The following is a 23369-nucleotide window of genomic DNA, read 5'->3' as shown; positions in this document are numbered from 1 at the left end:
TGAAGAATGGAGGAAACTCCCTGCCCTTCCGTTCTCTTTCCTGCCCTTCCCAAAGGTGCTGTTGCCCTGATCACCCGGGCCGCCAACACTCACCTCTCTCTCAGAGAGACACGTCCAGGCCAATACCTTCTTGCTAAGACTACAAGCCATCACTTGACTAAACCGCAACTGTCCCAGCTCTTCAAAGCACACACTGCTATGAAAACTACGCTCGCCGGCCACCATAACAGGGTCCGACCATAGGTTGCCGCTGAGAAGTTCGGAGCCAAATCAAAGCAAATTCAATACAATTTAATGATGGACGTGCAGGAATTACAGCTCAAGCTGGCTGCCTCCCAAGAGGCACCCTGAACTAAGAAATCCCTGGGCAATTATACCCTCACAATCTAAGCTCCCCACCCCTCATGCAAAGCTTCAGACCAATCATCATATTTGGTTCTGGGGACTTCCTGTTCTTCAGTGGGTCCCACTGCTGTCTCTAGGCAGCCTGGCTTTCCTGATCTTTACTGTGGCAGCTTCTGCTGATGGACTTACCTTCCTCGTAAGCTTCCTTATCTTTCCACCTTGAACTGGTCCTGGGGCCCTTCCTTACTGGGCTAGATAAAAGTTCCTCATGTTATCTGAGAGCAGCCTAAGGCTTCAGCAAATTTAGCTACTCATGCTAAGCAAGGTTTATATAAGTTGTGCTAAGTGGTTACCTCTAGACAGTTCCAGCTCAATATTTTTTAACAGTCTTCCCTTTGTTTCTATTAAGCATCCCTGCTAATACTTTAGACAGAGTTCTCAAAGGCTTTCAAGGCATGCTGTCACTTTCCATAATCTAATGTACAATATGATCATAAGTAATAGGCATAACATGGTTAAACTTAACACAACTACTCCTGGGCGCAACAGGTGAGTATGAATCCCTGTTGCAGTTGGTGACATCCCAGAAGAGTTTCCCACCCATGATGTGCTCTGTCCTGCTTCACCCTTTCCAAGATGTCCTGTATCTCTTCCGTATCATGATGAGCGGTGACTAGAATTTTCTGTCCATTGTTTTGGATGCGTTCTGGCAGTTGACGCAGGTCATCATGTTGCAGCAGTTTCTCCACCAATGTAAGATTCATCCCGCTGGGGGTAGGCAGTCAATCTTACTTAACTCAATGTGCAATTAGATTGTAACAGTGGATAAGATGTACCAGGAGCTGTATAATTAAAGTCGCATCGCATAATTTTGGTAAAGTTACCAACACAAATATTTGAGTGATTACTTGTATTTACAGCAATGTTCTCTATGAATATAAGACTACAAAGGATTCTCATACATACACAGCCTTTCCCAATATATACAAGTACAGTTCATCACCAAAATAAGAACATAGTATGACAGTATAGGGCCTGTCCCATTTAGGTTCTAACTGGGATTTTCCTAAAAATACTTTAACTAAAACTTCATCCCCAGGCTGTATACTAGGCACTTGTATTTCAGGTGATGTGGATTGATACCACTGAGCGTATTTTTTAAGATTTTTCAAACCCCTTTTTGCATACTTAGAACACACTGGCTTAGTCGTTCCTCTCTGTCTAACAGGCTGCTCTTAGCTGGAATAGAAGTCCCTCGTGTAGCTAAAGGTCTCCCACAGAGAATTTCTGCTGGTGGTAGTCCTAGAGGTAGTTGTGGAGCATTTCATACGTCCCACAGAGCTAAGTTTAGGGCTTCTGGCCATTTTAGGCCACTGCGTGTGCATACCTTTGCGATTTTTTCTTGTAATGTCCTCTTCATTCTTTTGACCTCTCCTGAAGACTGTGGGTGGTAGGGAGTAGGTAGGTTTCTCTCTATTCCTAGGAATTTATATAACTGATTGACTATGTCTGCCGTAGAATGAGCGCCCCTGTCTGAATCAATGGCTTCTGGAACCCCATACCTGCGTATGATTTCTTTCAGTAAGGCTTTTACTCCTCCCCCTGCGTCGGCCTTTCTTGTTGGGAAAGCTTCTACCCAGCCTGATAACTGATCTACCATCACTAACAAGTGTTTGTACCCATCGGTGGAAGGCATAGCTGCATAATCTATTGGTAGCCTTTGAAAAGGGAAGCAGGCCCACGGTCGTCCCCCTAACTCTGAGCTTGGTTTGTTGCTTGAGAACTTTTGGCAGGCTGGGCAGCTATTGCTTCTTCTTTTTGCAGCCACGTAAATTCCTGCACTGGCCAGGACCTTCTGTACTTGCTTAGCTACCGCCTCTGCTCCCCCATGAGCTTTCTTGTGAAACCACCTAGCTATAGGAATTACTTTTTTTCTTTTCTTTTTTTTGGTAGAATTGGTTTTCCTCCAATTGTCCATATTCCATCATCATTTTGCTCTGCTTCCCACTATTCCTATTGTTTCTTCTCTTCCACGGAGCAGGCCTTTTCATACATGGTTCTGGGGTATATTACATTTGGCCATTCACTTTGGTTCATCATTGGAACTGCCACCATACGTCCTCTCAGAGGTTGTTGGGCTGCAGCCTTCGCAGTGGCGTCAGCTAAAGCATTTCCTTTACTGATTTCTGTAGTGTCTTTAGGATGGGCTGGGCAGTGTATTACAGCAATTTCTTTGGGCCTTTGGACTGCTTCCAGCCAATTACATATTTCTTCTCCACTAGCTGTTTTCTTTCCTGATGACATTTAAAAAAATCCTCGTTCTTTTCAAAAGGCATATCGAGAGTTATCATTTTAAAGGATCCATACATCCTTTCTGGATTTTCTCGGTATGACCCAGCAGACTCCTTCCAATTCATTAAATCTGGAGTTGAAAAAGGCACCTTCACATCTACAGGCGGTCCCTCTGGTCCCACTGCTTGACGCAGCGGGGCCTGAATCACAGCGTTTTGCTGAGCCCGAGTAGCCCGAGTTCTGCCTGCAGTCGGGCTAAATGCCTCACTTCCCTCATCTCTGCCATCGACACTACCTTGATCTCTTTCCGGAGAGACCAATAGCTGTGCATCCTCTTCCTCATCGCCCACTTTTAAACAACTTTTCCCAATGCTACCAGCAGAGCAACACCGAGGCACTTACTCTTTGTCTTCCATCATCATTAACACATTTCAGTCAGAGACCAACAGCTTACATTTTTTTCTTGTTCCATGATCGCTTCTCAAAGAGAAAAACAAATCGACCTAGGGGACCTCATCGCATTTCTTCTGTCTTCTGCAAAACAACGTACGTTGCAAAATTGTATTATAGTTCAGCGTTCCCATTTCTGGCCATTTTTTCTCATCCTCCAGTTTCAGAGGTGCGCAAGCCTGGGGGCTCGGTGGTTTCCCACAAATCAAGCACACCCCCCTGCCTTTTCAAGTAGCATTTATACAAACACACTGCAAGGTTTGCAACTTTCCCTTTTACACTGATTGGGTAGTAATTTACAGACAATTATAATACTGCTTACACACCATTTTACCACTACGCATGCTCCGGGGAGGGGTCTTCACCCGGGTGGTGCAGGGCTTTTTGACCTGTGGGCGTGATTTTTTGTATTACATGGAGGACAGGTCAGTTAGGGATACATGAACTCTTTTGCCAAACTGGCAATACATAGCTAGAAATAAAACATTTTGATGTAATGTTTCTTTAGGGCTTTAGCAGTTCCAGGATGTCCTGGGTTAAAGAATGCTGCTTCTCCGAAAAGAGAGAGTGCGCTTCTCCTAATCTGCCTCCTTTAAAGAGCAGGAACCTTCTTCCTGAGCTTCCAGGGTTGTCTTGTAAGAGGAGCACTCGGGGCAAGGCCCAGGCCCAGGCCCAGGAGAGCTCTGCTTGCTTCGGGTGCTGCGCAAAGCCCAAGGAGGCCTGAAATGTTGGTCCCAAAGCAAAGGGGACAGAAGGAGTGGTGCCAGCAAGAATGGAGGACTCTGAATCCCAGCTGGACGGGGGCTGAGAGATGGGGCACAGGCTTGGCACTGGAGCCCCCCCACTTGTCAGCAGCTGCCCCTGGGCCAGCTCCAGAAGGGCAGAGCTGCAGCTGGGGCTGGGGCTGGAGCAGAGCGGCGGCAGCGGGGGCGGGAAGGAGAGCAGCGAGCGAGGCCGGATCCGGCAGGCGCTGGCGCGGAGCTGCCGAGCAGCGAGGCGAGCGCAGGGCCGCGAGCGTGTGGGCAGAGAGCCGGGCTGCCCCCGAGGGGCTCCTCGAGGGCGGCGGCAGCACCCCCGGCCGCCAGCATGCCCGGGCTGCCCGCACAGGGCGGCGGCGGCGCGCGGAGGGAGCGCGGGCCGCGGCGGGGGTGCGCGGCCCCCTGCGCCCCCGCGGAGGCGCGCGGAGGGCGCCCCTGAGCTCACAGAGGGGCCGCGCGCTGCGCTGCGCTGCGCGGTGTTGCGTTGTGCTGCGTTGTGCTGCGGGGCAGTGCGGTGTTTTGCGCTGCGCTGCGTTGGGCTGCGGGGCGGTGCAGTGCGTTGTGCCGCGCCGCGTTCCGCAGACGCCGCTCCGCGCGCGTTGCTCGAGGGCGCCGGCGGCGGGCGGCTGCTGGCGGCGGGCAGCATGGTGCGAGCGCGGGGGGCGTCCGGCCCCGGGTGCCGCCTGCTGCTGCTGCTCGGCCTCCTGGCGGCCCTGCGTGCCCGGGACAGCCGGGCTGCTCCGCGGGCAGCGCCGGGCCCAGGTAGGGCGGGCGGGCGGGCGGGCGGCGACGGAGGCAGCCTGGGGGCCGCGGGGCCGGCTGGCGAGCGGCCGGGGCGGCGGGAGGCGGCGGCCGGGGCCAGGAGCCGGGAGCCGGGAGCGGCTCGGCGAGGCTTGTGGGGCCGCGGGGAGGGGGGTGCGCTGGGGGGCGCCGGGGTCTGGGGGCGAGAGCTGTGCCTGGAGCAGCGCCTGGCGCTGGGTGACGGGAGCTGTTGTCCCCGCGGGTGGTTGCAGCGGTGGCTGCTGGTGATGCTGGTGCTTGGCCGGATGCAGGACCGAAGGCTTGGGAAGATGCTGGAGGTGAGTCCTCGGGGGACCTGACCTTCCCTTCCCTTCCCTGGCAAGACCAGAAGCATGCCTTTCCTGCCGCCGCTTTGGCCTTTCGGTGGCCGGGGAGCTCTTGTGCCCGCGCAGGGTAAACGATCTTTCGTGTCATCTGGTGCTGAGAGTTGCCCCTTTGCAGAGTGCTGTCCGTTAGAGAGCTCCCTGCAAGAAGGTGCTGAGGGCCTGTGTGTTTGTCCTGGGGGTGCTTGGGGCCTGTGGTATAGCGCCTGGATGCAGGATTGGGAGAGCTGCCAGATCCCAGCCAACAGGTCCCCCCCGGCTCCTCTGCACTTGTGAGGCTCTCGACCCACATGTGTGACCTGGGGAAGGCTTCCGAGATCTGCACTGGGAGCTTTGGCGCGCAAAGCACTTGCCGAGTCCCCCGAGCCTGTGCTGCTTCCAGTGCCTGCTGCAAAGCCAGGGGACATGATGGGGTTGAGCCTACAGCTTGTGTGAAGTCCAGGGCACCCTTTCCCCCAGCAGCTCCATGCCCGCTGAGATTTATGCCCCTATGGTGGCACTGCAGGCACCTGCTAAGTGCTCGCCAGATGCACCTGAGTGGAAGTGTGGTGTAATTTTATGCTCCCTGTCGTTCACCACCATTCGAATCAGAAGAAGAGTGTGGAAATATGTACTGAGAACTGCTATGTGAACCCATGTGTGTTTGGTTACAGATGAGGCTGTGGTTGAAGGTTATCCCAGTTCTCGCCTGGATCCCGTTGTTGAGGCTCGGGGTCTTCCCAGGCGTACGTAGTCACCTTTTCCTTACCTGCAAGAATAAGAACGTCCTTTGTAGTATGTAGTTCGTGTGCAACTGTACATGGTGCTTCCTCTTCAGGTGGTCCAAGAGTTGCTGAGCCTCGCAGGGGTGCCAGGGGTAAGTTGTGAGCATTCCTTTACTTTGAGAGCTGCCAGGTGCCAGGCAAAAGGTGACACCTGTCACCTTTGAGACTCTTGACCTGCAAATATGTCCCATGTCATTGCCTGGCCCCCCTTCCATTCAGTGCAACTGCTGTGTGGAGAAGGAAACCTTGTCACCAATGCGTTCGGTTTGTGCTCTGCCTATAGGCGATGGTTACCGAACTTTTCGGCAGTATCCAGTTCTCGTGCCTCGGGAGGATCCCTGGGGTAAGTAGTCAAGCTTTATTCACTTGACAGAATAAGCTTTTACCTTTGAAAATGTTCTTCATATGGCAGAGACCTGAGTAAGTCCTTGGCTGCTGCTCAGACACTCCCAAGAGTAGAGTGGGACTTGGGAGGCCGTCAGCTATCTGCCGCGGTGTGCTTTTCCTTGGGAAGGCTTTGTGCTGCTCGCAGTGCCTACTGCAAAGGCCACAGGCTTGTTGGGGTGGAGTTACAGCTTGCGTGAACTCCAGGGCATCCTTTCCCCCAGCAGCTCTGTGCAGGCTTCAGTTTGTACCCGTACAAATCTGCAGAAGTATATGGCAACATATATATATAACAGGAACTGTTCCCATGTGTTTGGTTGAAGCTGTGGCCGTAGCGGATGGAGATCCCTCTTCTGCTCTGGAGCCTGGACTGGTGACTCCGGGACATCGTGGAGGTGAGCAGTCAGCAGATATTCAGCTGAAAAAATAAGCATTTCTTTTCTCGCTTTGTTGTGCCCTCCGGATGATGCCAAGGTCTGCAACAGCCGTGCCCTGCTGGCAGGCCAGAGAAACAGTTAGGGGTAGCGCTGGTTGAGTCTTGCACTGGCCAGTGGGCTTCTGTGCATGAGGAATGTAAACAACCCTTGTTGTCCTCCGGTGCTAAAGGTTCCCAGTTTGTAGAGTTCTGGCTTCCTTGGTGTACGTTAGAGACCTCCCCAGAAGAAAGCACCAAGGGGCTGCGTGTTTGTCCTGGGGGTGCTTGCGGGGTGTTGGATAGTGCGTTGACGGAGGATTTGGAGAGGCGCCAGGTCCCAGGCAGCAAGTGTCCCTGGCCCTCCTGCAGCTGGGAGACTCTCAACCTGCGTGCGTGTCCCCATTCCCCTTCCCGTCACTGCAATTCACTTCTGCAGAAGAGTGTGGCAACCTGTAATGAAAACTTGTCTGTGTTTGCTTACAGGTGTTCCTGTAGGCAGTGGCCTCCCAGCTTCTCATCCGGATGCCATTGTTGTGCCTCAGGGGCATGCCAGGGGTAAGTGGTCAGGATTGATTCCCTTCCAGGAATGAGCAGGATTTTTCACTATTTGATTCGTGGGCCATGTAGCTTACGTCCTTGGCCGACGCTGCTAGATGCAAAAGAGCCAAGAGGGATTTGGGAGGGCTTCAGCAATGTGTCCCAGGGTGCTTGGTGTGGCAAAGTGGTTTTTGATCTTCTCTTGGCGCCCACTACTGCACATCGTGCCAGTGGGCAAATTTTAAAGTACTAGGGCATCGGAAGTGTTCTACAGCAAGGCGAGAGCGGCTTTCTGAAGATGACTTTTGTCTCTGGTGTGTGGAAGTTATTGCAATGAGTGTGTCAGAGATGTGCATATAAACCTTTGTGGATCCTGTGAGGTAGCCTCCCTTCCCACACCACGCAGCTCCCAGGGATTTTGGAGCTTTGCCACGTGGGGACTGAGGCGGTTTTAACCCCACTGAGCACATGTTAGCAAGCACGACTCCTAATCCACTCAATCTCCTGCCGTGTCCGCATCTCAGACCTTGCAGGGAGTCCCTCGAGGCCCTAAGCACAAAAGGTGCACCGAGTGGGATCCCTGCTGTGAAAGGAGGCCCAAAGTGATGCCCTGATTTACGTGTTGGGCAGGATTTTGGAAGAGAGCTTCTCCGTCCTTCTGCATGCTGTGTGCCTGAGCAATGCTGAGGTTTCACTTTCCTCTGATTCTTGACAGTGCTTCCACATGTGTCAGAGCCAGGAGAAGCCCCCCACAGCAGGAAATACTCCTTTTTTCCAGTGCACCGAGGTACTGAGCAGTCTTGCGGGAATGCCTAAGTGAGAGATAAGTCCTGGAAACGTGGAGCATGCGAGTTGTGTTTGGAAGAGTGGAGGGCGGAGGAAGGGGAGGTGGTGCCTGTGTGGAAGAAAAGGCAAAGCAGGAGAGCAAGGTTCAGGTGTCTCCTTTGCTGCAGGAAGCTGCAGAGGAGCCAGCCCTGGCTGCTGGTGTGAGCTGGTACCATTTTGGTTCCCCTCCATTCGGTGCAAATTCACTTCTGCAGAAGTGTGTTGCAACCTGTAATGAAAAATCTTCTCATCTGTGTTTGCTTACAGACGTTCCTGCACACAGAGCTCTTCCAGCTTCTCACCTGGATCCTGTTTTGGAGCATCAGGGGAATGCCAGGGGTAAGAGGTCAAGATTTATTCCCTTCATGGAAGGAGCCTTTACTTTTCAACATTTTATTCCTGTGACATTTCACTGAATAAGTCCTCGGCCAATGCTGAGCTTGTGTGAAGTCCAGGCCATCCTTTCCTCCAGCAGCTCCCTGCATGCTTCTGTTGGTAGCCATATGGTGCCTGTGCAGGCACCTGCTAAGCGTTTGCAAAATGTTCAGGGGTGGCAGGGTGAGACAAGTGCCTTGGTGTAATTATGCGTCCCACGTTCATTCGCTGCCATTCCAATCTGAAGCAGCCCACGGAAATATGTACTGGGAGCTCTTCTTGTCTCTCTGATTACAGCTCTGCCTGCAGATGACAGTGGCTCTGCAGCTCCTCAGCTGGATGCCCGTTTTGAGTTTCTGGGGAATCGCACCTGTGAGTTGTGACTCTTGGTTTACTGTGAGATCCACCGTGTCCCTGGCCAAAGGTCAGGCGGGCCCATCAGCCGCTGTGCAAATCTGGACCTACCCAGGGCATAGCAACATCCCTTTCAGTGCACTAGAGTTCCTTTCCTAACACATGTATTGCCCCAGGTATTTTACCCTTTTCTCTTCCGTGTGTAATTACAGATGTCCCTCAAGTCACTGAAGCTTCTGCAGCTTCTCAGGGGCTGGAGCCTTTCCCTGAGCCTCAGGGAGATCGCAGGGGTAAGTAGTCTCTCTTCCTTTCCTTTTGATTCTTTTATTACTATTTTCTCTTTTTACCTCTTTTATTGTCCTCCTGGGGAATCCAAGTTCCCCAGCACACATGCCCTCCCTGAAGCCCAGGGGCACAGGTAGGGGTAGCGCTGGTTCAGGCTTTCACTGGCCGGTGGGCTCTTGCCCATGAGAAGTGTCAATGAGCTTTCTTGTCCGCCAGTGCCAAGAGACCAGAATCAGCGATAGTAACAACACGGGATGTAAAATTGCCTGGGAATCCCAACCACACACTGAGATTATCAGTCCTGCAGAACCCAGGGATGTATGGGATTGTCTCCTTTCCTCCAGGTCTTGGTGATGAGAAAGGTGCAGAGGATGCAGCTCATAGAGCCCGACAAAAGCAGCATTTGGTCTTCACTGCCGCAGTCTCGGGTTGGGTGCTGTTTGGGGTAGTGCTGACTTGTATAGTCACTTCCCAGCTGAGGAAGAGAAAACAGTGAGTTGTTCTTTTCTGACCTTCTTTAGTACATGGCTGCTCTTAGCAACAAAGCATGTGTAGGGATAGTATGGTGGAGTGCCTGGTGAGCTGTTGAGAGGACTCTGTAGAGACGTCTGCTGTAAGCTTTCCTAAGCAGACCCTTCCTTGCTGACAGCGAGTGCTCTTTCCTGAAAGCCATTCTCGTTGTTGCAGAGAAGCGGTACCAGCTAACCCTGCCGCTGCCTCTGACGGAGAAGAGCCCAGTATGGAGGAAGGCAGAGCACAGCCAGGAAGCGAAAGAAAAAAGGATGAGTTTACTCTAGAAAATGAAAATCCCAGCAGCAGCTCCACTCGGCTTCCTATTCTAAGCAGAATAAAAAACCTGTGCATATTCTGAAGAGAATAAAAAACCTGTTGGGCTAAATGGTGTTAATCCTTGGGTGTTTGGTCCTTTGTGTCTGGGTGTAATGCACAGCGCTTACAGCAGGGTTGGATGAGGGAGAGGAGCTGTCAGAGAGTTGCCCTGCATCAAGGGATGCCCTCAGTCCCCTCATCACTGTAGTTTCCCAGCTCGGGCTGTCCTTCAGGTTTCATTCATCTGAAAGGGGGAGTGCAGATGAGCCTTGGAGTGCAAGTGAACTCCCTGGGAGTGCTGCACTGAATCCTGGTGGATTTGGTGACCGAGAGGGGAAGGAGGTGCTGTGAAGGATGGCCATGCAGCTCTGAGCAATGAGTTAGAGGATTGCTAAAGTGAGACCAGAGGCTGCTGGGGGTTAGTGCAATGGTCTTCTGTGCGCAGAAGCTGAACATCTCCAAGTAGAGAAAAGGGAGAGGGGGCTGGTTGGGAAAGGGAGCAAAATGGACTGAGATAGGAAGAACAGTACTGGCCTTAAAAAAGGCACAAAGACGCACAGAAATGGCATTGCTCTGCTCCCAAACACTCAAGCCATGAATAGTAGAGGTGAGGCAGAAAAGGGAATACAGCAGTATTGGGAGGAAAGCCCAGGATCCTCTGTGCTGTCTTTCGAGGGGGCCCAGGTGGACTCTTACATTTCCAGAGGAACACAGGCAAACAGTTGCTGTCTCTGAAAACATTTGTCACCCCTACTGCCAGCTTGCAGGAGAGGGCGAGGAGTAAAGGCCCTTGTAGGATCCAATAGGAAGGCCATGGCAGGAAGGTGCAGCCCTGGCACCTGCAGTGTCCCTGGGGAAGCTCACAGAGTCCTGAGAAACCTGGTGAGGGAAGGGCATAGGAGAGGAAAGGCAAGCAGTGAGATTTGCGCATGTTTCTCAGGTGGCCCAGCAACCCTTTGCCTCTGGGATCGGAAGAACCAGCTCCTCCCTCTTCCCTGCATGTTCATCAAGTGCTGCAGGATTTGCTCTGTGCGCTGCACTAAGGGACAGGCATTCAAGCAGCAGTCTCCTCTCATGAGGCTGCTGGGGGAAAGGATGGCCTGGACTTCACACAAGCTCAACATTGGCCGAGGACTTATTCAGTGAAATGTCACAGGAATAAATGTTGAAAAGTAAAGGCTCCTTCCATGAAGGGAATAAATCTTGACCGCTTACCCCTGGCATTCCCCTGATGCTCCAAAACAGGATCCAGGTGAGAAGCTGGAAGAGCTCTGTGTGCAGGAACGTCTGTAAGCAAACAGAGATAAGGAGAGTTTTCATTACAGGCTGCAACACACTTCTGCAGAAGTGAATTTGCACTGAATGGAAGGGGAACCAAAATGGTGACGGCTGCACTCCCCACACCAGCAGCCAGGGCCAGCCCCTTGGTGGCCACCTGCGGCAAAGGAGACACCTGAACCTTGCTCTCCTGCTTTGCCATTTCTCCCACACAGGCACCACCTCCCCTTCCTATGCCCTCTGCTCTTCCAAACACCATTCATATGCTCCACGTTGTCAGGACTCGTCTCTCACTTAGGCATCCCCGCAAGACTGCTCAGTACCTTGGTGCTTTGGAAAAAAGGAGTATTTCCTGCCATGGGTGGCATCTGACTTGTACATCCCCCAGCTTCTACAGTGAAAGGCTCAGTTCTTCAAGACTGGCCATAGCTAGCATCCAGATGGGTTCTGTCCCTTTCCAGACTCTGGCAGGAATTTCCCTCCCCCTGCACCAAAAGCTACATGACTTTAAGACGCCAGATGTGCAAATACTTCTCTTCCTACAGACCCAGGTTTCCAAGGGCAAGTAGGTGGCTTTGCAACAAAACCTGGACATGCAGCTGCTGTCACAGTATGGATTTCTTCTAAGAGCTTGTTGCCTCCTTATTTCCAAAAGCAAAGGCTGCTCTGAGGCACTTGGCTTTGGCCTTTCTTTGACTTGAGGAGCCAAAAAAAGCCTTTGCCTCTGGAGGTCGCTGAGAAACAGGCTCTTGTTGAGTCTGCTCCAACTCACAGGGCTGGTTGCTGAGACTTCACAGCATGACTACATTTCCTTCCTGTTTCTGGGAAATGGCATTTACTTTACTGTCATTCTCTTGACACAGGTGAGCAGCTGAGGCCATCAGTGTGTCTTGCCCCTGGGTCTCTGTGGTGGAGCAGGGAATTGGGTCGAGACCTCTAGAGTCACGAAGACCCCAGCCTCGTCACAACTGCCCTCCAGCTGGGTCTCTGCAGCACCCTGACTTGGGGCTTTGGCAAAACACCCTCTCAAACTCTGCTTAGAAAGATTTCAATTCAACAGCGGTATGTTACACATCCGTACTGCCTGTCAGTGGGCAGCACAGGGCTGGGTTCACCTGAGATTTCCTTAATAGTTGCTGTCATCCTACAAAGAACGTGAGAACAACTTCTGTAATTTGCCCTTTGTGGGGGGATGCTCCCAGCTTCCCCCCCCCATCTGGTGCCAGTTACAAGCAGTCTGCATTCCTGTGCCTCGCACTCCAAAATGGAGGACATCAAGACTTTGAAATAAGGCCTGCTTGGGTGCCAGGACCTTGAGAAACAAAACCTCCTCTCGTTGCTGGGGCAGTGTTAATTACTGCAGTCTGGAATTATCTCCTCCTTGTCAGGACCTTGAGAAACAAAACCTGCTTTCACTGCTAGGGCAGTGTTAATCATCGTGGACTGGAATTAACTCCTTTTTACCCCAGCTATGGGATCTCTCCTTGGAACCACCACTGCAAGAGTAAAGCAGTCATTCGCAAACTCCTTTCTTCAGTGCTGAAGAGTGCTCAAGGCAGCTAGCCTGTCGTTGTGGGTGTTTGGACCCCCCCCCCCCCCCATGACTGTGGGTGTGATCGTCATAACAACGATGGAGGAGAGCTGAACCCTGCAGCAGCCAAGAGCTAGGGACTGAGACTGCACGAAGAGAACCACAACTGGCCTCACAACTCCACCTCCACCTTCCCCTAAGGGGTATAAATAGGTTGGCCCCAGAGGCTGTCTGGGGCTCTTTGTGGGTGACAGTGGGTCTGTCAACTTGTGGATCCCTTGGGGAGGGGGATGCCCTCCTGCAGTTCCTTCCCTGGGATTGAGTGTATGTTGGCTGCTGAGGCAATGCATGGGTAAGATCAGTTAGAATCAGTCTGCCTAGTTCATTTGTTTGGGTAGTTACAGTTAGTATAAATTAGCTAGCTTTGTCTGTTACTGAGTAGTTGTCATTAGCATAGCTTTTAGTGTAATTAGAAAGTGTTCCAGTTGAGCTAAGTTTCTGTTAATAAGGATTGTTGCTTTGTACCATTGTAGCTTGTGCAGTAAATTTTGATCTTTGAGACAAGTTGTGGAGTCGTGCAGTAGATCTCCTTCTCCCCCTCCTCCTCTCCCTCGTGCCACACACAACCTATGTGGTCTGGGACCGTAGGTAGTCTGTCGTCCCGTGACACCCTTCTAAAGGAGTCAGGGCATTAACACACCTTGGACAGTCTCCCATGCTGTACAGCCCTCAAGCGGCCTGACAGCTGCAGTAGCAGAGGCTATGTGTTTGGCTCAGTATGCTGACACTTGGCTTTGCCGAATCTGGTGGTTTAGCCAGGTGACTCCCTGGGCCCACTGAGTCACTTCCAGCATGTGAAGCCCCAGCTCTTCCTCCTTTGGTCTCTCTTGAGGGCAAATGGGGTGTAACTGCATCACAAGAGGAACAGGAGTGTCGAGAATCAATACTCAGAATGTGCTCACAGCTGCCAACGCTTGCTCACTTTTACCAGGGCCTCCTTAGAGTCTTCTTTTTTTTGGCGGGGGGGGGGGGGGGGCGCGGCGCTGGATGATGAGTCTTGATATGTAGAAATTGAATTGAGATGAGGAGTAGGTGTATCTTCTGCATTTGTGTGCTTAACTTAGCAAAAAAAAAAGGAAAGAAGTTGCTCTCCCTTCTGTCACAGGGTACTTTACAGATATTTATTACTAAATAATCCTCGGCTGCCCCAACAAACAGTCCTAAATCCCTGCTGGGAAACCTCACAGGCTGGTGAGCGGCCCATGAGAGAAACTGCAGGGCAGTCACTGGCGCGCTGGGAGCAGCTGCCCCTCGCTGCCTGGCCCTAGCAAGGATGGACCTGGCCCCACAGGACCCAGCCTGGCCCCACAGGACCAGCCGCTCCCGGCCGGGCTGGGGGCACATGCGGGCGGGGCCAGGCCCTGAGGAGGAAGATCTGGGGGGAGGCGGCTGGCAACAGGCACAGCAGGTGGCAGCTGCTGATTGGCCGGGGCTGCGTGTGGGGCATGCCCATTGGCTGTTGCTGCCCGCAGGGGCAAGTGGGGTGGGCAGCTGTGTGGGCGTGGTGGGCCTGGTTCTCCAGGGAGCTGCAGTGGGCAGTCTCTGGCTGTGGGGGGCTGGGGGCGGTTGCTGGTGGCTGGTCCGGATCCTGGGGCTGTGCGACGGTGCGTGTCGGGGGAGGCAGCTGTTCAGGACATGCGGGCTGTGGGTGCCGGGGCAGAGGAGAGCCCGGCCCTGACGGGTGCAGCGGCCCCACACTGTGGACGGGCTCCCAGGGCTGCAGCGCTGGGCCCCATCGGCCCCCTGGCTGGACGAGGCCATAGCTGATGTGAGGGTGCTGGGGGAGCGGCGTGTGGCCCCCATGGTGCCTGGCACCCTGCCTCTGAGCAGGAGCAGTGGGGTACCGAAAACTGCAGGTCAAAAACCAGGCACACCCGCACCCACACGGCTTTTGATTTTGTCTGCACCAACCACCCAAGTCTAGTGTCCTCTCAAGTTCTTCTTGGCCTGTACTGTGTTGCCTTGAAAAGGCAAAAACTTGCCTTTTCTGCCCATGCTGGGGAGGAGAGCTAGCTTTGGGAAACAGCGGGGCCTGAGGTACTCCGCAGTATGCCAGAATCTAGGAGAGCCACGTAGTCCTTCTTCTCAGTGTGCTCAACAAAGACCAATACGCAACTTTCCAGGCCTCCCTGAGGAAACAAGATGGCAACTTCTGCTCCACTGAATGCTCTTAATGCTGTCTTTGGAATATGTTTCCAAAGCACAAAATCCCTGCCTGTACTGTGGACACACACATTGGGAGTGTGGAAATGTTAGTGTCCTTTTCCAAAGCAACGCCTAGAGCTGGGAAGGTGTCATCACCACCAGCTGAGCTGCTCTGACAGCCAGGCTGAGGAGCACATTGGGAATTTCTGGCAATTGAGAACATGGTGATGTCTGTTACCATAGAGAGTGAGAACTGTGATGGCTCCAGTCCACTCCCAGGCAATTTGGCAATCTCGCCCTTTTTGCTTTGCCTTTTTCCGCGCCATAGGTGGCTCCTCCTGGCTGTGACACACTGTCAGGAATCAGAGAAAGGTAAAGCCTCGACATTGTTCAGGTACACAGCATGCAGAAGAATGCAGAACCTTCCCTCCAAACGCCTGCCTGACCTGTGAATCAGGGCATCACTTTGGGCCTCCTTTCACAGCAGGGATCCCACTTGGTGTGCCTTTTGTGTCTAGGGCCTCTAGGGACTCCCTGCAAGTTCTGAGATGCAGACACAGCAGGAGGTACAGTGGATTACAAGCCGTGTGGGGAAAAAGGCCTTCTGAGAACCAAGGCTTATCCTGGCAACTCCGCCAGTCAATATGCTTAACAGTCACATACAGTGGACTGAGCCCCAAGCTCTTACCACTCTATTCTGGGCACTTTCACAAATGCAGTGCAGAACACGCTCGTAGAAGACACCCTGGACAAGCTCTGTGGCTTGCCAATGCCTGCAAGGAGTGAAACGGTGCGTCACCACTGTGAGGCTTTGATCAATCCCTTCCTCCTGCATAGGCTACAGCTTATCCGTACATGTTTCTGAAGCTCAGGTTTGCAATGATTACGCTTGACATACACTGAAATACACCCACCATTTGCTCTCTCTCAGTGCTTCAAGATCTCCTTAGCACTTCCAAAGATTTCTGAGAAGACATGCCTGTTCTGGCCTGACACTTTCTTCGTTGAGGACCTAAACAGAAAGTATGAAGGTAAATGCCACACGAATAAAATATTCCACAGTAAACAGTGCTTCTTTCCAGTAAACCAAAAAAGGAAACAGATATTCACGACTCACCTACGGGATTCCCCAGAGTCTCAAAACTGGCACCCAGCTGAGAAGCTGCAGTGCCATCTCATACACCTGCATCTGTAATCAAAGAGACAAGCAGAGCTCCTATTACGCATTTCTGTATGCTTCTTCAGATTGGAATGGTAGTGAATGAGCGTGGGGCGCATAATTATACCAAGGCACTTGTCTTGCCCTTCCACTCCTGAGCATTTTGCAGATGCCTAGCAGGTGCCTGCACAGGCACCATCTGGCTACCAAGGGAAGCATGCAGGGAGCTGCTTGGGGAAAGGACACCCTGGACTTCACACGAGCTCTAAACTCAACCCCAACAAGCCTGCTGGCTTTGCTGCAGGCGCTGGAAGAAGCCCAAGGTCGAAGCAGCTAGCAAACAGCACTTCACCACAGAAAGCACCCCAGGGCAGAGCTCTGATGCCCTCCCAAATCCCACTTGGCTCTTTTGCATCTAGGAGCGTTGGCCAAGGACTTAAGCTACATGGCCCGTGAATCAAAAATTGAAAAATCATGCTTGAGACCAATCATGATTGGAAAAATCATGCTGGAGACCAACAGGTCTCTGCAGTCCCTCTGCAGCTGTGAGACACTCGACTTGCGTTTGCATCCACATGCTGCCATGGTCCCCTGCTATTCACTGCACTTCTGCAGAAGGTATGGGGCCTGAGAGGTGCCACTGGTTGACGACTTCCGTGGGACACCGGCTGGCGTTACCCAATCCTGCGCTTGCATTTCCGCAATGGCATCTCCCACCCTCTGCGCCTGGCACCTGCTTCCCCCACACTGCCATCATGCCACGTAGCCCCTCCAGGGGGGGCGGTGGGGCACCGCATACACACCTGGTGCCCAAAGCTCGGTGGGGTTATGAGGGCTCTACGTATTTATCCACCTTCTCAGCATCGCTCTAGCTGAGTTAGGGCAGCGGGGCAAATGGTGGGGGCCATCCCATTGCTGCAACACACTTTGCTTCCACCGCTTTGTGTTGCCCGTTCAAAGGGTTGTGCAGGGAAAGCAGTGAAGTGCTGGGCCCTGGGCTCGCTCCACTTTGTCCACACACGTCCTGGTCTGTGCCCAGAGCGGGGTAGAGCTCTGCAGGTGGGCGAGGGCCGCCCAGGAATCGTGGCTGCCCTCAGCTCCTGTCCAGGTTCCTGCCAGTGCAGCCACGGGGCCACCAGCCAGCCCGGGGCCAGGCACTGCTGGCTCACAGGGACCTGCTCTGTGGCAGCACCGCTTCCCAGCCCCAGCCCTGGGCGGCACCGCTGCAGGGCTCAGCCCAGCCCAGGCATGGGGCTTGGCAAGTGTCCCCACCCCATGACATGGAAGAGCAATGGATGGCTTTTGTTCCTTCCCACCTCGCTGGCAACCGTCCACATCTTGCCTCTGTCTGTACTGCTCCTTAGTGCAACTGGACAAGCGCTGCGCTGGGCAGGGAGGCAGTGTGGCAACCAGATGCCACCTGTTAGTGCACACAGCTCTGCAAGCAGACATATTCTGGAGGCTTCCTTGTGCTCCTGTAAAGGTGCCCACAGCAGTGTCTCCAGCACTGACCGCAAAGTTCTTCTAAAACCAGGTCATTTATTATGTTTCACAAGTGCAAGCTTAGAAAGACAACAGTGCAGTCTCTTTGAAACACTTGTTTTGCTGTCTGTAGTGGGAAGGTGAGAGTGTGTGGAGAGTGTAAGGAGGGACATGCTCGCAGTTAGGAGTGCAGCTGGTTTACAGATCCCTACCCATTACAGGGTTTTGGGACTAGAATTGACCAAAGTCATGGCTGCGTGCAATTTCCTAGCTAACAATCGTCCTCAGGAACAGCAGTTATCAATACCTCTTGCTATCAATGCCTGTCGATAGGCATGGACCTCAACAGGCACCGATGCCCCTCCATATCAAGAGGCATCGATGTCGATAGGCATTGATGCCTACAGAGAGCAAAAGCGGTGCAACAGTGAAAGCTAGAGGTGCCTGTTGAGATCGAGAAGTATCGATGCCAATCTATAGCTATTGTTCCCTCATGATACGGATGGAAGTCGATAGTCATTGAGGCATATTGATGTTGAGAACAGTCAATGTTGATCATTGTCATGCCTCCCCTTGCCTCTGGTTCTGCCAAGGAGCCATCGCAACCATCTCTGCCTGTCACCTCACACACGTTCCATTTGTTTTCGTAGCCTTTGCAAGTCATTGCCGTTAGAGACTTGCAGAAAGAGTCCTTCTTTCAGGACCTAATGCTAGTATGGAAGGGCACAAAAAGGGTCCGTGGCAGTTATCTCTTGGGATAACGTGCAGAGAGTACCTTCTTTGAGGGGCATTACTCTCCCTTGGTCTTGCTTTCTTACACCTGGTTCTCAAGCTCCCCTTTCGCAGTGAAACCAGCTCTTAGCTTCCAGGGAAAGCATGCGAGAAAGAAACGAAGGAGGGGACACTGCCTTATGTGCCACAGCAGCCTTTGGGGATTTGACCGCAGGTCCACTGGAAACCAAACCCCTACCTGCAGCTCACCTCTTGACCTGCACACGTGGGAAACTCAGGATAGCTAGTGAATCATAACACTCTTCAGAACCTCCCTGCAAAACCACCACTGCTGCATAGGAGGCTTTTTCGCTATTTCTCTTTTCGCTATTGCCTGAAGCCATAAAGCCTGCCAAAGGCCTTTTTAAGGATCCTGAGCTTGAGCTAGAGTTCTTGGGCCTGCGTTCATCCCTCTCTCCTCCCTATTGCCATTTCACTGTCTATGGGTAGAGTGCTTTCAAAGCATTACAGTGGCGACTCAGCAGCTGCTCAGCATGCGCACAGCGCTCCCCAGCACTTTTGTCTGGCAGGTTCCACCATCAGCTCCATTGCTCTATTTCTTGCTGACAGTTTTGCCCAGCTATAGGCATGCAGGACTCTCAACAGCTCACCAGGCACTCCACCATACTATCCCTACACATGCTTCGTTGCTAAGAGCAGCCATGTACTAAAGAAGGTCAGAAAAGAACAACTCACTGTTTTCTCTTCCTCAGCTGGGAAGTGACTATACAAGTCAGCACTACCCCAAACAGCACCCAACCCGAGACTGCGGCAGTGAAGACCAAATGCTGCTTTTGTCGGGCTCTATGAGCTGCAACCTCTGCACCTTTCTCACCACCAAGACCTGGAGGAAAGGAGACAATCCCATACATCCCTGGGTTCTGCAGGACTGATAATCTCAGTGTGTGGTTGGGATTCCCAGGCAATTTTACATTCCGTGTTGTTACTATCGCTGATTCTGGTCTCTTGGCACCAATGGACAAGAAAGCTCATTGACACTTCTCACGGGCAAGAGCCCACTGGCCAGTGAAAGCCTGAACCAGCGCTACCCCTACCTGTGCCCCTGGGCTTCAGGGAGGGCATGTGTGCTGGGCACCTTGGATTCCCCAGGAGGGCAATAAAACAGGAAAAAAGAGAAAATACTAAAAAAATCAAAAGGAAGAGAGACTACTTACCCCTGCGATCTCCCTGAGGCTCAGGGAAAGGCTCCAGCCCCTGAGAAGCTGCAGAAGCTTCAGTGACTTGAGGGACATCTGTAATTACACACGGAAGAGAAAAGGGTAAAATACCTGGGGCAATACATGTGTTAGGAAAGGAACTCTAGTGCACTGAAAGGGATGTTGTCATGCCCTGGGTAGGTCTAGATTCACACAGCAGCTGATGGGTCTGCCTGACCTTTGGCTAGGGACACAGCGGCTCTCACAGTAAACCCATAGTCACGCCTCACCTCTGGGACTCCCCAGAGACTAATTGCAAGCATCTCCACACCCCAGAGACAAAAGTCATCTTCAGAAAGCCGCTCCCAGCTTGCTTTAGAACACTTCCTGTACTCTAGCACCTTAACATTAACAAACGCGGTGAAGAACACGCTTGTAGAAGAGACCCTCAACAAGCTATGCGGCTTGCCAGTGCCTGCAAGGTGGGACATGATGCGTCACTGCGGCGAGGCTCTGATCGATCCCTTTCTCCTGCTCTAAAGCGGCATCCACCCGAGAAGCTGCATAGCCGTCATCTACGACCACATCTGTAGCCAAAGAGATGAGAAGAGCTCTCGTTACATAGCTCTGTAGGCTACTTCATATGTGAATGGTAGTGATTGAGCATGGCACGTAAAAATACACTAAGCCACTTGTCTCACCCTTCCACTCCTGAGCATTTTGCAAATCCTTAGTAGGTGCCTGCGCAGGCAAATCTAAGCGTGCGGGGAGCTGCTGGGGGAAAGGACTCTGAGCATCAGCCGAGGACTTACTCAGGTCTGTGCCATATGAAGAACATTTTCAAAGGGTAAAAGCTTATTCTGTCAAGTGAATAAAGCTTGACTACTTACCCCAGGGATCCTCCCGAGGCACGAGAACTGAATACCGCCAAAAAGTTCGGTAACCATCGCCTATAGGCAGAGCACAAACCCAACACTTTGGTGACAAGGTTTCCTTCTCCACGCAGCAGTTGCACTGAAAGGAAGAGGGGGCCAGGCAATGACATGGGACATATTTGCAGGTTGAGAGTCTCAAAGGTGACAGGCATCACCTTTTGCCTGGCACCTGGCAGCTCTCAAATAAAGAAATGCTCACAACTTACCCCTGGCATCCCTGCGAGGCTCAGCAACTCTTGGACCACCTGAAGAGGAAGCATGATGTACAATTGCACATGAACTACATATTACAAAGGACGTTCTTATTCTTGCAGATAAGGAAAACGTGACTACGTACGCCTGGGAAGAACCTGAGCCTCAACAACGGGATCCAGGCGAGAACTGGGATAACCTTCAACCACAGCCTCATCTGTAACCAAACACACATGGGTTCACATAGCAGTTCTCAGTACATATTTCCACACTCCTCTTCTGATTCGAATGGTGGTGAACAACAGGGAACATAAAATTACACCATGCTTCCACTCATGCGCATCTGGCGAACACTTAGCAGGTGCCTGCAGTGCCACCATATGGGCATAAATCTAGGCAGGCATGGAGCTGCTGGGGGAAAGGGTGCCCTGGACTTCACACAAGCTGTAGGTTCAACCCCATTAAGTCCCCTGGCTTTGCAGCAGGCACTGGAAGCAGCACAGCATCAGAGCAGCTCGCCAACAGCACTCTGCGTGCCAAAGCTCCCAGTGCAGATCTCGGAAGCCTTCCCAACTTCCCCTCTGCTCTTTTGTGTGTCTAAGAATTGGCCCAGGACTTAGTCAGTCAGTCCAATGCCACATGAACAAAATACCAAAAAGCAAAGGCTCCTTCCATGAAGTGAATCAACCTTGACCACTTACCCCTGGCATCCCCCTGATGCTCAAAAAGCAGATTCAGCTGAGAAGCTGGAAGGCCCCTGCCTGCAGGAACACCTGTGAGCAAACACAGACAAGACAAGTTGTCATTACGTGCTGCAACATCCTTCTGCAGAAGTGACATGCCAGGAATGGGGGACGCACATGTAGTTTCAGGGTTTTCCACCTGAAATAGGGCCAGGGGCACTTGTTGGCTGGGACCTGGCGCCTCTCCAAAATCCTCCATTGCAGCGCAACCCAGCAGCCTCCAAGCACCCCCAGGACACACACACGGCCCCTCAGTGCTTTCGAAAGTGAAATGGAAGCGAATGGAAGGGGAGGGGGCCAGGATGGGACATATATGTAGGTCACGAGTCTCAAAGCTGTGGAGGGGCAGAGAGGACCTTTTGCCTGGCACCTGGCAGCTCTCAAAGGAAAGAAATGCTCACAACTTATCCCTGGGACTCCCCTGCGGCTGTAAAGTGCTTGGACCACCTGCAGAGGAAGTATGAAGTACAAGTTCACAGGAACACGGGAAATAGCACAAGGAAAGTTCTTGTTCTCTCAGGGAAGTAAAAATTGACTACGTACCCCTGGGAAGGCCTGGAGGCTCAGCAACAGCATCCAGCTGAGAAGCTGGATAAGCCCTCTGCAGGGGAACAGCTGTAATCCAAAACACATGATAAACACTTCCATTTGAGCTTGAGACACAGCTTTTCAAGTCAATGACAGCACATGGAAGGGGAAAAAGGGACACACATAGAGCTCTAGATACCTAAAGCTGACAAGGTACCTGGCTGATATTTTGTCCGTGACATGGAAGCTCTCAAAGAAGCTAAATATTCGTGACTTACGTGCATGGCCATCTTGAGGTTCAAAATGGGGATCCAGCTGAGAAGCTGCATGCCCATCTATGTCGGCCACATCTGTAACCAAACACAGATTTGAATGGTAGTGAATGACGGCGAGGAACACAGAATTACACCCAAGGCCCTTGTCATGCTCTTCCACTCACGAGCATCTTGCAGACGCTCACCGGGTGCATGCACATGCACTGTATGGGTACCAGTCTAAGCAGGCACAGAGCTGCTGGGGGAAAGGATGCCCTGGAGTTCACGCAAGCTGTAAACTCAACCGCATTGCAGCAAGCACTGGAAGCAGCACAGTGTCAGAGCAGCTCGCCAACAGCACTCTGCGCGCCAAAGCTCCCAGTGCAGATCTCGGAAGCCTTCCCAAATTCCCCTCTGCTCTTTTGTGTGTCTAAGAATTGGCCCAGGACTTAGTCAGTCAGTCCAATGCCACATGAACAAAATACCAAAAAGCAAAGGCTCCTTCCATGAAGTGAATCAACCTTGACCACTTACCCCTGGCATCCCCCTGATGCTCAAAAAGCAGATTCAGCTGAGAAGCTGGAAGACCACTGCCTACAGGAACACAGACAAGCTGACATTACAGGCTGCAACATCCTTCTGCAGAAGTCAAGCGCAGTGAAGAGAAGGGAACACGACAGCACTTGGGTGCACGTGCAGGTGGAGAGACCCCAGCTGCAGAGGGACTGGGGAGACCTCCTGGCTGCCCCCTGGCACCTTTCAAAATCCCCTGTCAAGGCGTGATCCCAGAGCCCCCAAGCACCCCCAGGACAAACACACAGGCCCTCGGCACCTTCTTGCAGGGAGCTCTCTAACGGACAGCACTCTACAAATGGGGAACCCTTAGCACCGGAGGACACGAAGGATCATTTACACTGCGCGGGCAAAAGAGCTCCCCGGCCAGCGCCAGGGCAACACAGCGCCAGGAAAGGCATGCTTCTGGTCTTGCCAGGGAAGGGAAGGTCCCCCGAGGACTCACCTCCAGCCTGTCCGCGAGGCTCAGCACCTGGGAGCTCTCAAAGGAAAGAAATGCTCACAACTTACCCCTGGGACTCGCCCACGGCTGTAAAGCGCTTGGACGACCTGCAGAGGAAGTATGAAGCACAAGTTCACGGGAACAAAATAGCACAAGGAAAGTTCTTGTTCTTTCAGGAAAGTAAAAACTGACTACATACCCCCGGGAAGACTCAGAGGCTCAGCAACGGGATGCAGCTGAGAAGCTGGATATCTACCAACTTCAGCCACATCTATAGCCAAACACAGATGGGAACAGTTCTCATTATCTAATTCTATAGTCTTCTTCTGATTTGAAGGGTGGTAAATGATAGGGAACATATAATTACACCACAGCACCTGTCT

At 52.4% G+C, this 23369-nt stretch overlaps 2 long non-coding RNA genes across 2 annotated transcripts; both read left to right on the top strand.

The window, feature by feature from the left end:
• Positions 1-4332: 4332 nt before the first annotated feature.
• LOC135329959 (uncharacterized) lies at positions 4333-7850 on the top strand. Its single transcript, XR_010391667.1, has 7 exons — positions 4333-4607; positions 4859-5694; positions 5787-5825; positions 6017-6076; positions 6441-6512; positions 7016-7087; positions 7785-7850. It is a non-coding gene; the product is annotated as an uncharacterized LOC135329959 (long non-coding RNA).
• A 1406-nt stretch (positions 7851-9256) lies between these two features.
• Positions 9257-9815, top strand: LOC135329956 (uncharacterized). Its single transcript, XR_010391662.1, has 2 exons — positions 9257-9400; positions 9596-9815. It is a non-coding gene; the product is annotated as an uncharacterized LOC135329956 (long non-coding RNA).
• Positions 9816-23369: the final 13554 nt, after the last annotated feature.

Source organism: Dromaius novaehollandiae, chromosome 1 (genome assembly GCF_036370855.1).
Source record: "Dromaius novaehollandiae isolate bDroNov1 chromosome 1, bDroNov1.hap1, whole genome shotgun sequence".
Taxonomy (NCBI): Eukaryota; Metazoa; Chordata; class Aves; order Casuariiformes; family Dromaiidae; genus Dromaius; species Dromaius novaehollandiae.
Note: the sequence above shows the minus strand (reverse complement) of the source record. Positions and strands in the feature narration are given on the sequence as shown.